Source organism: Macaca nemestrina, chromosome 11 (genome assembly GCF_043159975.1).
Source record: "Macaca nemestrina isolate mMacNem1 chromosome 11, mMacNem.hap1, whole genome shotgun sequence".
NCBI classification, from domain to species: domain Eukaryota; kingdom Metazoa; phylum Chordata; class Mammalia; order Primates; family Cercopithecidae; genus Macaca; species Macaca nemestrina.
The window spans coordinates 91922797-91940149 of record NC_092135.1 but is presented as its reverse complement, the minus strand read 5'-3'; the positions used below and the strand labels follow the sequence as shown (position 1 = coordinate 91940149).

Below are 17353 nucleotides of genomic sequence, written 5' to 3'. Positions count from 1 at the left end.
CATTATTTGATTTCCAAATATTTGTGGTTTTTCCAAAGACACCTCTTATTGTTTTCTAATGAATTTAGTTGGGTCAGATAAAATATTTGTAAGAATTGAATCATTTCAAATTTACTGAGATCTGTTTTATAACCCACAATATTTTCTAGCTTGATGATTGTTCCACCTGCAATTAATAACAATATATATTCTGTTGTTGTTAGGTGGAATGTTCAGTGAATGTCAACTTGATTAAATTGGTCAATAGTCATATTCTAATTGTTACGGAAACAATTAGAACAAACATTCTAATTGTTATGGAAACATCAAATTGTTATGGAAACACGAGGTCCTGCTGCTCACCTCAGACAAAGCCAGTCACTGAGACAATGACTAATGCCAAGAAAGAAGGCTTTAATTGGGTGCTGCAGTCAAGGAGATGGGAGCTCAGTCTCAAATCCATCTCCCTGACCCACTGAAACTAAGGGCTTTAATCAGCAGGGAAGAAATGTAACAATATGTAAGAAAACAGGAACCCAGGAGGCCTAAGGAAGCAATCATAATGAATGAGGGATCTGGCATCTAATTGTCTGGAAGTGGTGATCTGGTGAGTTTTAGTTCTTTGATTCTTTTTTTGAGAGGTATGAAGGTTGGTTGTTTTCTGAGAAAAGAACTCAAATAAAACAAATATAAATTTCAAACTTTAAGACCAGAAAGGTCAATTTCTACATTTGCAACAAAAGGCCTACGGGACAATTGGGCAAGTTTCATATTCAACTATGTTCCTGTTGATTTTCTGTCTGTTTGTTCTACCAATTATTGAGAGAGGTCTATTTAAATCTTTGGATATAATTATTAATTTCTCTATTTCTTCTAGCAGTTCCATCATCCTTTCCTTTAAGTTATTTCAAATTCTCTTACTGAAGGCACGCATATTTTAGATTTTTATGTCCTTTTGATAAATTAATCCTTTTATCCTTAAAAAAATATCATGTTTATTCCAGGTAATAGACTTTGTTCTGATACCTATTTATTTACTTTAACAGCTCCTCCTTCCTCTACTGAGTTATTTTTGTCCATCTATCAAAATTTGTTAATCGTATTTGTGTAGGTCTATTTTAGAGTTCTTCATTCTGTTTCTTAGATTAAGCTTATCCTTCCATCAATACCACACTATTCTGATTAATGTAGCTATATAGTAAGCCTTAACATAATTTTAAGATAATTCCCCCCACATTATTTTTCTTTGTCAAGATTGTTTTGCCTATCATAGGGTATATACATTGCCATAAAAATTATATAAGCTTTTCTATGTCTATACAATCCTTGCTTGGCTTTTAATATAAATTGTATTAAAATCCGAAAAAGATCATTTTGAAAAAAAGTGATATGCTTACTCTGTTGAGTCTTCCAATTCTTGAACATGATATGTCTCTACATTTGTTTAGGTTTTTGATTCCTTCAATCAGCACTTTGTAATTTTCAGCCTACAGATGCTGTACATATTTTGATAAATGTCTACTGAAATAATTATTTTGTTTTCAAGCAATTGGAGGTATTACTGTACTTCTTAATAGCTAAAATACAGAAATATATGCATATTTATGTGTTGAACTCATATATTGTATCCTGAAGGCTACACAACTCACTTTTTAGTTTCAGGAGTACGGTTTTCTCTTTTTGTCTTTTTTGGTTTATTTTTTTAAAATTTATTTTGTTTATTATACTTTAAGTTCTGAGGTACATGTGCAGAATGTACAGGTTTGTTACATAGGTATACACGTGTCATGGTGGTTTGCTGCAGCCATCAACCCCTCACCTACATTAGGTATTTCTTCTAATGTTATCCTCCCCTAGCCCCCAACCCCCACCACGCCCCGGTGTGTGATGTTCCCCGCCCTGCGTTCATGTGTTCTCCTTGTTCAACTCCCATTTATGAGTGAGAACATGTGGTGTTTGGTTTTCTGGTCTTGTGATAGTTTGCTGAGAATGATGGTTTCCAGCTTCATCCTTGTCCCTGCAAACGACATGAACTCATTCATTTTTATGGCTGCATAGTATTCCATGGTGTGTATGTGCCACATTTTCTTTATCCAGTTTATCATTGTGGGGCATTTGGGTTGGTTCTAAGTCTTTGCTATTGTGAATAGTGCTGCACTAAACATATGTGTGCATGCGTCTTTATAGTAGAATGATTTATAATCTTTTGGGTGTATACCCAGCAATGAGATTGCTCAGTCAAATGGTTCTAGTTCTACATTCTTGTGGAATCGCCACACTGTCTTCCACAATGGTTGAGCTAACTTACACTCCCACCAACAGTGTAATACCATTCTTATTTCTCCACATCCTCTCCAGCAACCGTTGTTCCTGACTTTTTAATGATTGCCATTCTAACTGGCATGAGATGGTACCTCACTGTGGTTTTGATTTGCATTTCTCTAATGACCAGTGATGATGAGCATTTTTTCAAATGTTTTTTGGCAGCATAAATGTCTTCTTTTGAGAAATGTCTCTTCATATACTTGCCCACTTTTTGATTTTTTTTTTCTTGTAAATTTGTTTAAGTTCTTTGTAGATTCTGGATATTAGCCCCTTGTCAGATGGATAGATTGCAAAATTTTTCTCCCATTCTCTAGGTTGCTTGTTCACTCTGATGATAGTTTTCTTTTGCTGTGCAGAAGCCCTTTAGTTTAATTAGATCTCATTTGCCAATTTTGACTTTTGTTGCCATTGCTTTTAGTGTTTTAGACATGAAGTCTGCCCATCCCTGTGTCCTGAATGGTATTGCTAAGGTTTTCTTATATAATTTTTATGGTTTTAGGTCCTATGTTTAAGTCTTTAATCCATCTTGAGTTGATTTTTGTATAAGGTGTAAAGAAAGAGTCCAGTTCCAGTTTTCTGCATATGGCTAGCCAGTTTTCCCAGCACCATTTATTACATAGGGAGTCTTTTCCCCATTGCTTGTTTGTGTCAGGTTTGTCAAAGATCAAATGATTGTAGATGTGTGGTGTTATTTCTGAGACCTCCGTTCTGTTCCATTGGTCTATGTATCTGTTTTAGTACCAGTACCATGCTGTTTTGGTTATCGTAGCCTAGTAGTATAGTTTGAAGTCAGGTAGCGTGATGCCTTCAGCTTTGTTCTTTTTGCTTAGGATTGTCTTGGCTATGTGGACTCCTTTTTGGCTCCATATAAAGTTTAAAGTAGTTTTTTTCCAGTTCTGTGAAGAAAGTCAGTGGTAGCTTGATGGAGATAACAATGAATATATAAATTACTTTGGACAGTATGGCCATTTTCACGATATTAATATTTTGTATCTATGAGCATGGAATGTTTTTCCATTTGTTTGTGTCCTCTCTTATTTTCTTGAGTGGTTTGTAGTTCTCCTTGAAGAGGTCCTTCACATCCGTTGTAAGTTGGACTCCTACGTATTTTATTCTCTTTGTAGCAATAGTGAATGGGAGTTTACTCATGATTTTGCTCTCTGTCTGTCTGTTATTGGTTTATAGGAATGCTTGTGATTTTTGTACATTGATTTTGTATCCTGAGACTTTGCTGAAGTTGCTTATCAGCTTGAGGAGATTTTGGGCTGAGATGATAGGGTTTTCTAAATATGCAATCATGTCATCTGTAAACAGAGACAATTTGACTTCCTCTCTTCCTATTTGAATACCCTTTATTTCTTTCTCTTGGCTGATTTCCCTAGCCAGAAATTCCAATACTATGTTGAATAGGAATGGTGAGAGAGCGCATCCTTGTCTTGTACTGGTTTTCAAAGGGAATACTTCCAGTTTTTGCCCATTCAGTATGATATTGGCTGTGGGTTTGTCATAAATAGCTGTCGCTATTTTGAGTTACATTCCATCAACACCTAGTTTATTGAAAATTTTTAGCATGAAGGGGTGTTGAATTTTGTTGAAGGCCCTTTCTACATCTATTGAGATAATCATGTGGTTTTTGCCATTGGTTTTGTTTATGTAATGGATTACGTTTATCGATTTGTGTATGTTGAACCAGCCTTGCATCCCAGGTATGAAGCCAACTTGATTGTGGTGGATAAACTTTTCCAGGCTAGCTAGATATCTCTACCTGAGACCCTCCCTGGTGTTAATGTTTAGCAGAGTCTATCACTCCTCTGTTTAACCTGGTGTTGCAGAGGGTGTCATAGTGAATCAGGGGAGGAATCAGCCTTTATTGCTGCCTTTTGTTGCTAAGTTGGGGACAGTAAGTACTGTGTCAGGGTTTCCTTCTTTGGGTTTGCAAGGGCATGTAAAAACCTTCTGACACTAATCTTTCACCAGTCCTTACTACCTTTCAGATTTCTCATTTGGTTGTTTATGTGTGTTTTTTTTTTTTGAGAGTTTATAATTGTACTAAGTACTCTATATAGTATTGTCCAAACCACAAATAAGCATATATTTATAAAGACAATTATGAGTTTGTTGGGTTGTTATGAAACTTTCTTCTCTCCATTGATTGGGTTTATTCAACTTCATACAAAAAGTATAATGATATAATCAACAAGGAGTTGAAGAGCTTGGTATTAGTAAGTCCAATGCGGAAACTTTACTTTTCAATTTGTAAAAGATAGAGGATTTTCCACAAAAATACCAGATACATTTTATTATCACATTGCTTTCATCAATTACCTTCTTCTGGTGTTTTTTAATTGAGTAGTAAATATCTAATTTTAAGTGTGAATTGCCTTTGGTTTAGTAACTCAGTGAAAACTGTGCTTAAATTTTCAATTAGGATAATGCCACTTAATGTTAAGAATTGAAAGTTAATTTCTTATATTTCTTACTATCCAACCTGGATGAATGAATAATTTTGAATTAGTTGTCCTTTTTGAAATAAAGTCTAAATTGCAAAGACTGCAATTATTTACCATTATTGTAGAGTACAGCAAAATACATCTTGAATAAGCAAAGAAAAACAATTATTCTGCTCAATGATGAGAGTGTACTACAAATCTGATGCTTTTAGTTTCAGTAATAAATATATTTCACAACCTGACTTACAGCAAATGAAAGAGGTTTGTAAAATATTTTTAATTAAGACACTTTAATTTTTTTTATTACAAGACCACAACTGAAGGGAAGATGAAGTTTTGTTAAAGGTTGAAACTGTGTAGATATGGAAATGACCTGCTTTGTTTAAGTAAACTATTATTTTTTAAAAGATGCTACTTATGATATAGGACCTCTTATTTACATAATTTTTGCCATGCTGTTCTCTACCAAAATGCAAAGAGGTATGGTTAGAAAACTAGTCAAAAGTTCATCAAGAATAGCAAGCCATGTTTGCAAAACTATATGTCATAGACTTTACAAAACTAAAAGGTTTTCACAATATTTCTCTTTGAAGTTCTTCTTACCATAAAGTGTCAAAAATATACTCCTGCAAAAGATTCTTACTGAAAACAATTGTATAGTATTATACTTTTATGTGTCCAAGACCAATGTTATTAATTTATTTTTATGGATTTCATTAAATCAAAATGAATTATTTCTAAACTTCAAATAATGTTTCTTTGGGGAATGTTTTCTAACAAAATATGTTGTTAATAAAGCTACTGTATCATTTTATATTCAGATTTGCCAGTTTTTTTCCAGCTAATCTTTTTTATTCAGTATAGAATTTTACTAATTTATACAACACCCCTGCCTTAGTAATAATCACAAGTTCACAGCATTTATTTCCTTACAAATGTTTTACATACACCAGTGAACACATAGATTATTTAGATAATTTCAAATAATTACAACTGCTTTCAGCTTGGCTACAACACTTATGTGATTCAGTGTGATTTGATAACATTGTCAGTTACTGGTAATCAACAAAAAAATTGGTTTACATTGGATTGTAAAATTAATATATGAAAAACAAAACTAAGCAAAATTAAAATGGGATACATAAGCAGTGAATTGTCAGTGTCTTTAATTATCATTTTTACATATCATAAAGTTTCAATGCAAAATTAGAGCATTATAAGGTCATGGAAAGGTTTGGAGTAGCCTTACCAAAGTGCATGGGATCATATTGTTTTACTTCTTACCATTTTTATAGGCATATAAGTACTTTCAAAAGAACAAAGATGAAATGTGCAAACATTGCATTATGCTCAGAAGTTGACCCTGAGGTAGCATATCATCTCAAAGCAATGACACTCAAATGACACTACCTGTGCCTGTAAAATAGGAAGTCAGAGTTCCCTTGAAAAATTCATTTGTTCCTATATATTAAAAAAAATTCAGGATGGAAAAATACTGTTGTCGTTAACAAAGCAGAACATTCATGCTCACATTAACAAGAATATGCATACTCACTTTAACAAGAAAAATTACTTTAATATGGCACACAATATATATATTTCTATTTTATAAATTAACAATAATATGTAAAAACCGGTTATGTCAAAACATCATTTTTTTAAATCTAATACACTGATTTATTCGCCAATTATCCTATTTGCCTCAGAAATTGTCTGCATTTGGTACTCACAGTTTAATGGTTTTATTTTACTAAAAATATGAATAGAAATATGAGCCAAAATCCCTGTGCTTGGATTCTAGCTCTGCCACTTACTGTGTGACCTTAAGCATGGTACTTACTAATGAACCTATGTGTAGGGCTTTTTATGCACACAAATGGATAATAATAGTATATAATTCATAAGATTGCTGTGGAAATTATGACATATTAAGAGCTTAATACATATTTTTATTGTTAATTACTGTAATATTTGTGAGAAATATGTAATACATGGAGCTTTCAGTCTCCTGTTTTGGGAAGAGTGCCTTACAAGTATTATACTAAGCATCTAAAGCTTTCTAGGGGCTAATCACAAATGTTGTTATTCAATAAGAAATAAAGTTTGAAAATTTCAACATGAATTACTGATTATTTTTAGATAATCTCATATTAGTTCATTTTCATGCTGCTGATAAAGACATACCCAAGACTGGGGAGTTTAAAAAAGAAAGAGGTTTATTGGACTTACAGTTCCACACAGCTGGGGAGGCCTCACAGTAATGGCAGAAGGTAAGGAAGAACAAGTCACATCTTGTGTAAATGGCAGCAGGCAAAGAGAGTTTGTGTAGGCAAACTCCCGTTTTTAAAGCCATCAGAGCTGGTGAGACTTACTATCATAAGAACAGCATTGGAAAGAACCTCCCCCATGATTCAGTCATCTCCCACCGGGGCCATCGCACAACATGTGGAAATAATGTAAGCTACAAAATGAGAATTGGGTAGGGACACAGAGCCACACCATATCACTCCTCAATACTTTCATATCAAATAACTTGAATTGTATCAGCTTATACTTGTTTTTGAGCTCTAGTGTGAGTATTTTGGCTAGATCTACATGTACTAAAAAAGAACTGGAGCAGGGTCTACAAAACTATATGAATACACATGGTTCCGATGACACAAAGATTTCACATTTTTAATTTTTACTTACCAGAACTCGGCACACCATTTATTTGCTATAATGTGCCTCAGCTGATTTTCTTAATCTGTTTCCCCTAATAGAATGTACACCCGGTATTTGCAAAATCTAACTCTACTAGGCTTTAAATTTTAACGTATAACACAGCCTCACATCTCACGTTTTAAAAAATCTATACCCAACATCTTCTCATTAGCTTGTATAATCAATATGGCATGACCTCAAATGCATATAATATCTGGTTAACTACCACTGATTATGCAATGGTTGGCCATTTCGTATGATTCCTGTTATGGTTTGGATATGGTTTGTTTGTCCTCACCAAAACTCATGTTGAAATTTGATCCCAATTTGGTGATCTTGCGAGATGGGGCCTGGTGGGAGGTGTTGGTTCATGGGAGTGGATTACTAATAATTAGTCTGGTGCCATTCTTACAGTGGTAAGCAAGTTCTCACTCTGGCAAAACTGGATTAGTTCTTGTGGGAGTGGATTCGTTCCCTCTTGAGAGTGAGTTATTATAAAGCCAGGAGCTTCTCTTTTCATGACGTTCTTTGTTGGCTTCCCCTTTGAATTTCTCACTGTATTTTTACCTAAGATGTGGTTCTTTCACTCACCAGATGCTGAACAGATGCCAGTGCAATGCTTTTGGTACTCCTCAGTCTGCAGAACTGTGAGTTAAATACATCTGTTTTCTTTATGAATTACCCAGCCTCAGGTATTCTGCTACAACAATACAAAACAAACTAGCACAATTTATTTACTGATTATTTTTGGTAATAACACCATTGCTATTCAGAGTTATCCTAAGTAATAGTTTAGAAAGTTTTAAAAACAGAGTCCGAAGTTGCTCCTTTGGTAAGAGAATCTTTTGTAAAAGTATGTGTAGTGATACTATCAGCCTAATATTCTTTTCACTACAGCATAAGGCAGACAGTATTTAAGCACAAAGTAATCCAGTTGGCCAAGGTTTAAAATTTTCCCCATGGTTGGAGTTGTATCTCAATGTTCCACATTCTTGTACCCTTTCTCTGAAAACTTTTTTGAGATAAACTATGTATGACAAATGAAAAATAACAAATCCAACCAGAATGCTTTTGAATAGTTCCAATTTTATTTTTAATACAAATGCACAACTGAACCAATTGTCAAGTTGCAGATTTAACAAACTGCCTGTGCAAAAAGTATAATGATTGTTAGTAAATGTAAATTTAAAGAGGTCACTAGGACAGTCCTCAATCTATCTGTGGTGAAGGATACATTTTATTTTTCAATTTCTAGTATGTTTAAAAATATTTGGCAAAATGCAGTAAAATGACTTACAAAACATAAAAATATTAAAGAGATCAAATGCAAACCCAAATTATTAACATGAGAATCCACAGACATAAAACAATATTCAGTAAATATACTCAGAATAAATATAACACAGGAGGAAAGAAACCATTACTTAAAAAGATAGATTTTTATTGAAGGTGTGTATGGATAGTATCATATATAATCAATTTTATGTCTATAGCTTGTTTTGCACTTATAAATAAATGAAAGTTATGAGTGAAGTGATTTGCTATATTTAATGCCTATGTATGTAAACATTCAGCTTGTGTCTTGTTTCTAAAATATATTTATATAGATTAGACTGGTCATTATGAAGTTTTCAAGAGGTAGTATTTATCTAGATGGTTATTATGTTTTCTTTTATTATATTCATAGTAGAGAAACATATGCCACAGAAATAAAATAAGAAGCAAAATAACATGAATTGATGAGAAAAAAAACAATTTTAAACATAACTTGACAATGCTTAGGTCAGTAATTTTTGTGTTATGTAAAATGATGCAAATAATTCTATATTTAGGTTTTTAAAAATTAATCATAAATTGTTTTTCAGTAGATGATTTTAGTGATGTATCCTGTAAATGTGTCATTAAAATTGATTTTTTAATAGAGATTATTCTGGATCCATGAATTTTTTTATGCATAGATAATATTTTGATAGAAAAAAGAGAAATATTATACTCCAAATTTAAAGCAATTGGTAATAATTATATACAGAATAAGCATCACTCATAATTTTATTTACAATTGTTAAATTATTGAACTTGTCATTATGAATTATAGTAACCTTATTCTCTCAAGAATTGCTTCTCTTTTGGCCCTTTGAAAATATATTTTACTTCTGTATTTTATAAAAATATTAAGATTATTTTCAGAAAATATATAAAATAATAGCTATGGAAGCCCAATTTTACATTATTAAATACATGTGACCAAATTGTTTTTTGTTTGTTTGTTTGTTTTGCCTACTGATATGGTTTGCCCCTGTCCCCACCCAAATCTCACCTTGAATTGTAGCTCCCAAAATTCCCATGTGTCATGGGAGGGACCCGGTGGTGGGTAATTGAATCATGGGGATGGATCTTTCTCATGCTGTTCTTGTGATAGTGAATAAGCCTCATGAGATCTGATGGTTTTATAAAGGGAAATTCCCCTGCACAAGCTCTCTCTTGCTTTCAGCCGTGTAAGATGCTCCTTGCCCTTCCGCCATGATTGTGAGGCCTCCCCCGCCATGTGGAACTGTGAGTCAATAAAACCTCTTTCTTTTATAAGTTACCCAGTCTTGGGCATGTCTTTATCAGCAGTGTGAAAATGGACTAATATACCTACTCAATAAGAGTTCCTCATATAATTAAAACATTTTCAATAACTTTTCTGGACTGAACTTTATAATAAGCTTTCATATTAACATGTAATAAAGAGATCATCTCAAAGGTAACACATTGGGTTTTGTATGAATAACTGTTTTTACTTTGCCATTTGCCACATTAGATAGTTCAACTGATATTTTTCTTACCAAGAAATTCTCAGTGAAGGAAATAATATGTTGATTTTTGTTTTGGTGCATCCTTCTTAATCTGAGTAACTAATTATGCTTTCCTATCATTGTACTGCACCATTGTAACATAATTGCTATGGCTTAGATCAAGTCTGTCCAAGCAGGCAGCCTGTGGGCCACCTGTGTCCCAGGACAGCTTTGAATGTGGCCCAAGACAAATTCATAAATTTTCTTAAAACTTTTTAAGATTTTTTTGCAATTTTTTAAAGCTCATTATCCATTGTTAATGTTACTATATATTTTACGTGTGACCCAAGACATTGCTTTTTCTTCCATTGTGGCCCAGGGAAACCAAAAGATTGGACACCCCTGGTTTAGATGTTTGTTCTTTCTAAACCTCATGCTGAAATTAAATCCCCAATGTTGGAGGTAAGGCCTAATGGGAGCTGCTTAAGTCATCATGGTGCATCCCTCATGAATAGGGTAATTTTATTTGTGGAATAGTTCCCTTTGCAGAATAAATGACCTCTCATTTTATTAGTTCCCTGGATACCTGGTTGTTAAAAAAAGAGGATGGCACCTCCCCTCCCACTCCATACTCTCTTTGCCTCTCTCACCTGTGATCTCTGCACACAATGGCTCCCCTTCACCTTCTGCTGTGAGTGGAACCCACCTGCCGCCCACACCAGATGCTCAATCTTAAACTTTCCAGCCATTAGAACTGTGAGCCAAATAAACCTTTTTTCATCATAAATTAACTGGCCTTAGGTATCCCTTTATTATCAACACAAAATGGAATAAGACTATTGATACATAGTCTTTCAAATTCATAAGTATTCTAAACTAGGGAAAAGATAAATCTTTTTTATTATTACTCTTGCTTTGCTACAGATTGATTCAGCTTTTCTAAGCAGATATGTTGAGGTGTTATTTTGGGTTTGGAAATTATATCTTGTTTTATATGTTAAACACTGCTTACATTTGATAGTTTCATTGCTTAATTAGCCACTGCAATTCTGCAAATAATGCATTATGGTTTTAACACTTCAAACTTGATGGCTACAAAATTAAACTCAATACATAAGGGATCACAGTTCTGAGTAAATCATTCTATATTTCTTTGGAATTACTTCCATTACACAGATTTCCTATCACTACCTTATACAGAAAAGCATATACAAAGAATTTTTTTAGAAACTCTCAAAAACAACGTCTAGAGATAACTACAATGTTTGAGATGAAAACACACTAGACAGAGTAATGACGAATTAAACACTGCAGAATAAAAGATTATTAAACTTGAAGGTACAGTAAAACAAAAATCTAAAAAATATGCATAATGAGAAAAAAGGATTTTTAAAAATGAAAATAGCATCAGTGAGCTGTGCTATATCTTCAAGTAGCCTAATACTGCAAGTGGTGATTGCAGTCCTTGTAAATGGAGTTGGGGGAGGGATTGCAGAAAAAATATTTGAAGCCACAATAGTTGAATGCATTCCAAGTTTGACAATAACTATAAACCTAAAGGCCTAAGAAGTTCAATAAACCCCAACACAAGAAACATGAAAAAATACAAAGCACATCATCATTCAATTGCTTAAAAGTCCAGATAGAGATAAAATTAAAAGCAGCCATACATTTTCTGTATAGAGCAGATGGGATAGACCTGTCTCCTTAGGTTCCTCCCTACCACATTCAACTATAAGCCTTGAAAATAATGCAAGAGATGACCAAAGAAAAATTCTGAAAGGTGATAAGAGGAAGGTGAAGATTAGAGGAGTCAGGAACAACATTTTGGCAGCGTATCTTATTATCCCATCAGAAGAAAGTGACAGAAGTTTGATGTTTCCTGATCCTCAGTCTAATAAGAGAGTTTTTCCCTCGTAGATTAATCCTATCACAGGATCAAAAGAGAGTCCCATAGGCAACATCAAGTGAGCCTGAAAAAATCAACGAGGACACAGATTTGGAAGCTCATGATAAGGATAAGGAAACAGAAAAAGTACACTTCTTTACTGTGTGGACTGAACCTCCTCTCCCACACTCAGAGACAGCATATGGCCCAGGAGTACCTACAAAGGAGGTCCCATCACAATAAGAATTTAGCCATTGAAGTCACCTTTTTTGCTGAACCCGAGAGTCCTCTTCCCCACCAAGAGACATATGGTGGTGGTAATGGTGGTGGCCGCAGTGGTATACAGGTAAAAAAATCCTACCACAACAAATGCTGAGCCTATGAAGACTTTTTGTCTCCAAGGCCTTACGACTCCTACCTTTCACATAGGAGCACCTAGCAGGCAAGCAGCACCAGCAAGTTTTATCTAAGCACAAAAAAATGCACAGCCTAGGAGGTACTCTCCATCCCCTAAAGGCAAGTGAGATCATATCACAACAAACACCAGGCCTGGAAAGGGCTCTTGCTGGAAAGGGCTAGTGATAGCTTTTCCTCATCAAGGAATACCAGGAAGACTGGGCTGAGAAACTCCTTCTACCTCCTCAAGCAGCACCAGCAGGAAACAGTGGGAACTCCACTAATAAGAAATAAGCCAAGCAGATAAGAATAGCACTACAAAGTGTCTGAAAATTAGATTTTATTATAAGTACAGTTTACAAATATAATCCCAGACCCGAATGCTAAACCTAAACAGCAAGACTACATACTTAAATAAATTATTTCAAAAAGACTGAGAGTATCCCAGCATCATAGCCAAACTATTTAGGAATGACTAAGAATCTCCTATAAAAACAAGACCAAGAAAGTCACACAACTGGAATAAGTAAAGATAATCATCTCGCATCAGCACCAAGATTAATCAGATTTCGGAATTATCTGGTAAGGATTTTAAAGCAGCCATCGTGACAATGCTTTCATAAATAATTTTGAATTCTCTCCAAGCAAATGAAAAATTAGACAATCTCAACAAAGAAATATAAATTCTAAAAAAAAAAACATAGAAAATTACAATAACAGAAATAAAAATCTTCCAAGTTGGCTCAATAGTAAAGAGAAGACGGAGGATAGAATCATCAGGTTTAAGGGTGGATCAGTAGAATTTATTTAATCTATACAACACTGAGTAAGTAAATTTTAAAAAATAGCCTCAGACCTACAGAAATTAAAAAATAAAATGTCAGAGTTAGGCCTTAACATATCAATAATTACCATAAATATGAATGATATGTTAAATGTAAAATTATGAAATTATGAAAAGAAATACAGCACACAAACTAAATACAAACCCCAATATCAAAAATAAAATAAAGGATATTACTAAAGATCATGCAACTATTAAAGTGATAGTAAGGATATAGTACAAAAATTTTATTCATACATTCAATATCTTAGAAAAAATGAACCAATTTATTTGAAACTGCAGTGTACCAAAACTTAACAAAGATGAAATAGATAATATGAATAGTCTTTTAATCATTAAATACATTTAATTAATACGCAATTCTCAAAATAGAATCCAAGGCCCAGATAATTTTAAAGAAAAATTCTATAAAACATTTAACTAAAAATTAACACTAAATGTATACACACTTTTCCAAAAGCAATAAAAGAGGTGGGAATGTATCCCAAGACATTTTTAAGGCCAATAGTACTTCAATACTGAAATCAACCAAAGACATTACCAAAAAAAAAAAAAAAAGCAAAACTGAAATATAAACATTATCAAGAAAATATTAACAAGTGAAATCAACTAATATGTAAAAATATTAACATATGATGACCAAGTGATGTATATTCTAGTTACACAAGGCTGGTTCAACATTTGCAAATCAATTAATGGAATTCACTATAAAAACAAACAAAAGAAAGCAACATGATCCTGTTAATTGACCTAGAAAAAAGTATTTGACAAAATACAGCACCTAGTCCTAATAAAAACTCTCATTAACGTGGGAATATAAAGGAGCTGCTTTTGCTTGATAGAGAACACTCACAAAAAAATTCCAGGTAACTTATTTTACAGTGAAAGCATATTTTCCCCTCTCAAGATTGGAAACCACACAAGGATACTCACCTTCAGCACTCTTGTTCAACACAGTACTAGAAGCTTTATCCACTTTGAGGAGATGAGAAAAATAACTAAATGGCATACAATTTGGAAAAAGGAAACAAATGTGTGTATGTTGACATAGGACATGATTGGCCACTTTGAAACTCCCAAGAAATGTTATAAAAACAATAACGAAACTCTTAGAACTGATAAGTTAAAAAGTGAGTTCAGCAAAGTGTTGGGATTCAAGATCAGTAGTACAAACATCAATCACATTTTTATACACCAACAATGAACAAGCAGAAACAAAGCTTAAAAACACAACATCATTTACAAATATGCTAAATGAAATGAAATACTTTTGGTGTATACTGAGCAAAACATGTACAGAATCTGTATGCCAAAAAATTACAGAATACTGATTAAATTTTTGAAAGACAAACAAATGTAAAGAAATATTCTGCTCAAGTATTGTAAACCTCAATATTGTAAAGATCAATTTTCCACATACTGACTTATAAGTTTAATGCATTTTTTTTCAAATTACCTGTAGGGTATTATTTTATAAATATTGACAGTCTTACTTTAAAATTCATATGGAAAGTCACAGGCCTCAAATAGTTAAAACAATTTTGAAAGAAAAATTTGAGTGAAAGAGATCACTGTAGCTAATATTAAGCCTTACTCTACAGTCATTAGGAATAATCAAGACAGAGGAGTATTAGTAGAGGGGCTGATACATAGAGGTCTGAAACAGAATAAAGAACCCAGATACAGACTCAAAACAAATAAACCCAAGTAATTTTTTACAAAGATGAAAAAGCAATTCGAAAGAGGAAGGAGAGCCAATTCAACAAATATAAGAACAGTAGAATATCCGTAGGCAAAAATAGAAACTTCTAGCTAAACATCACAACTTATGTCAAAATTAATTCAAGGTGAATAGTGAACTTACATGTTGAATGTGAAAAACTAAATATTTTATTAAAAATCTAGGGGGAAATTTTTAGCATCTAGGGATAGACAGTTTTTAAAATTGACAACAGCATGATCTAGACAAGAAAATTTGATATATCAGACCTCAACAAAATTAACAACTTTTCCCTGGGACAAGACCATGTGAAGAAAGTGAAAATTCAAGCAATAGACTGGGAAAAATTTTATGCAAGTCACATATACAACAAATGACTAGTGTCTAGAAAATATTTTAAAATGATCAGAAATCAATAATAAAACAATAAGTATCTCAGTTACAAAATAAGCACAAGACAAGAACACAAATTTATCTAAAGAAAATATACAAATGGCAAATAAGCACATTAAAAGACCTTCAATACCATTAGCTAGTGGAGAAATGCAAACTGAAAAATCAGCTGACATCATTACATAACTACAGGAATGGTTAAAAAAAAATAATGACATCAAATGCTGGCCAGGATGTGGAGGAAGTGGATCATGTATAGATTGCTGTAGTGAATTTAAAATGCTACACCCAATGTGGAAAGACTTTAGGCCGGGCATGGTGGCTCATGCCTGTAATCCCAGCACTTTGGGAGGCCAAGGTGGGCAGATCACCCGAGGTCAGGAGTTTGAGACCAGCCTGGCCAACATGGTGAAGCCCCATCTCTACAAAAAAATACAAAAAGTAGCCAGGCATGGTGGCACTTGCCACATATATATGTATGTATGTGTTTATCTGTAGGTAGGCATGCATATATGTATTTATGTACTTATATATGCATGTAGAACTCTATGTATGTATTTAGAAATATAGATTAGGCAGTCTCTTTAGGGAAAAGAAGACATGGAAGTTGTATATCTAGACATGACCACAGACACATCATTCAAAAAGTCAAGCTTCACCTTAATTCAGAAAATTAATTCACCTTAATTCAAATGAGAATTGAACAGCATGGAGAAAACAGCCCCCATGATTCAATTACCTCCCACCGAGTCCCTTCCATGGCATGTGGGGATTATCGGGATTACAATTCAAGATGAGATTTGGGGAAGGACATAGCCAAATCATATCAATTAGGGCAAGAGCAATGGTAATTTTTGCTTAAGAACCGTGCCTCCTCCATCTATCAAATATTGCAAAGAATTCATGGATCCCCAAAAAGAGTCCCAAGGGAGCAAAGCAAATATAGCCTCGTTAAACAATACTGAAAGGGACAGGACTTTATGTTATCCAGGTATGAAACTCAGGGCAAGGTTACACGTCTCCTCTGTGTAGAGCAATGCATCTCTCTAGTTTATTGTCTAACTGTATTGGTTTGTTGGGTCAGCTTTTACAAAATAACACAAACTGGTTGGTTTAAAAGAACAAACTTATTATCTCACAGTTTGGGGGGGCTATAAGTTCAAAATTATGGTGGCAGCAGGGCCATGTTCTTTCTAAAAACAGAAGAGAAAAATACCTTATTGCTGCTTCTTCGCTTTTGGTGGTTGCCACTTCAAATCTCTGCCTCTATCTTTTCATGGCCTTCTTCCTTGTGTTCATGTCTGTGTATCTTCATATGGCATTCTCCTCTCTTTACGTCTCCTATAATGGCACCAATCATTGGATTAGGGTAGACTTTAATCCAGTCTGACCTCATTCTAACTTGATTATGCCTGAAAGGACCTAATTTCACAATAAGGTTACATTCACACTTACCAGAGGTTAGGACTTGAGGTATCATTTTGGAAAACACAATTCGATCAATCTATGCATCTGTCTATCATGTTTATCAAATATGCTTAATATTATAATTAAAAATAAATAGGTGTATGCCTCAGAATCTTTAAAGAAAAGATTACTGTCATATTACTTTATGTTTGCCACAGAAAGTATTTTTAAATTGTGCATTTCCTCTAGATCTTGGGAGACACTATTCTTTTACAAGTAGCTTTAAATTTATTTATAGAATCTATACTTGTCTTCTTAACATTGACAATAAAACTGTATGCATTTATGATATACAACTTTATACATTGTGGAATAAGTCAAGCTCTTTAACATATGACATGCTTCACATGCTTATCAGTTATTTGTGATGAGAGCACTCAAAATTTACTTATGTTCCTTTGACTGATGGCA

The 17353-nt window shown here is 33.6% G+C and overlaps 1 long non-coding RNA gene across 2 annotated transcripts in view; it reads left to right on the top strand.

The window, feature by feature from the left end:
* Window positions 1–209: 209 nt before the first annotated feature.
* LOC139356993 (uncharacterized) overlaps window positions 210–17353 on the top strand; it is a 31800-nt gene continuing 14656 nt past the window's right edge. Inside the window, exons 1-3 of one of the 2 annotated variants that reach the window (XR_011609601.1) lie at window positions 210–586; window positions 6894–7024; window positions 8052–8104. This is a non-coding gene — a long non-coding RNA (uncharacterized lncRNA). The remainder of the gene's footprint in view (window positions 587–6893; window positions 7025–8051; window positions 8105–17353) is intronic. The other variant, XR_011609600.1, reaches the window with a different exon arrangement.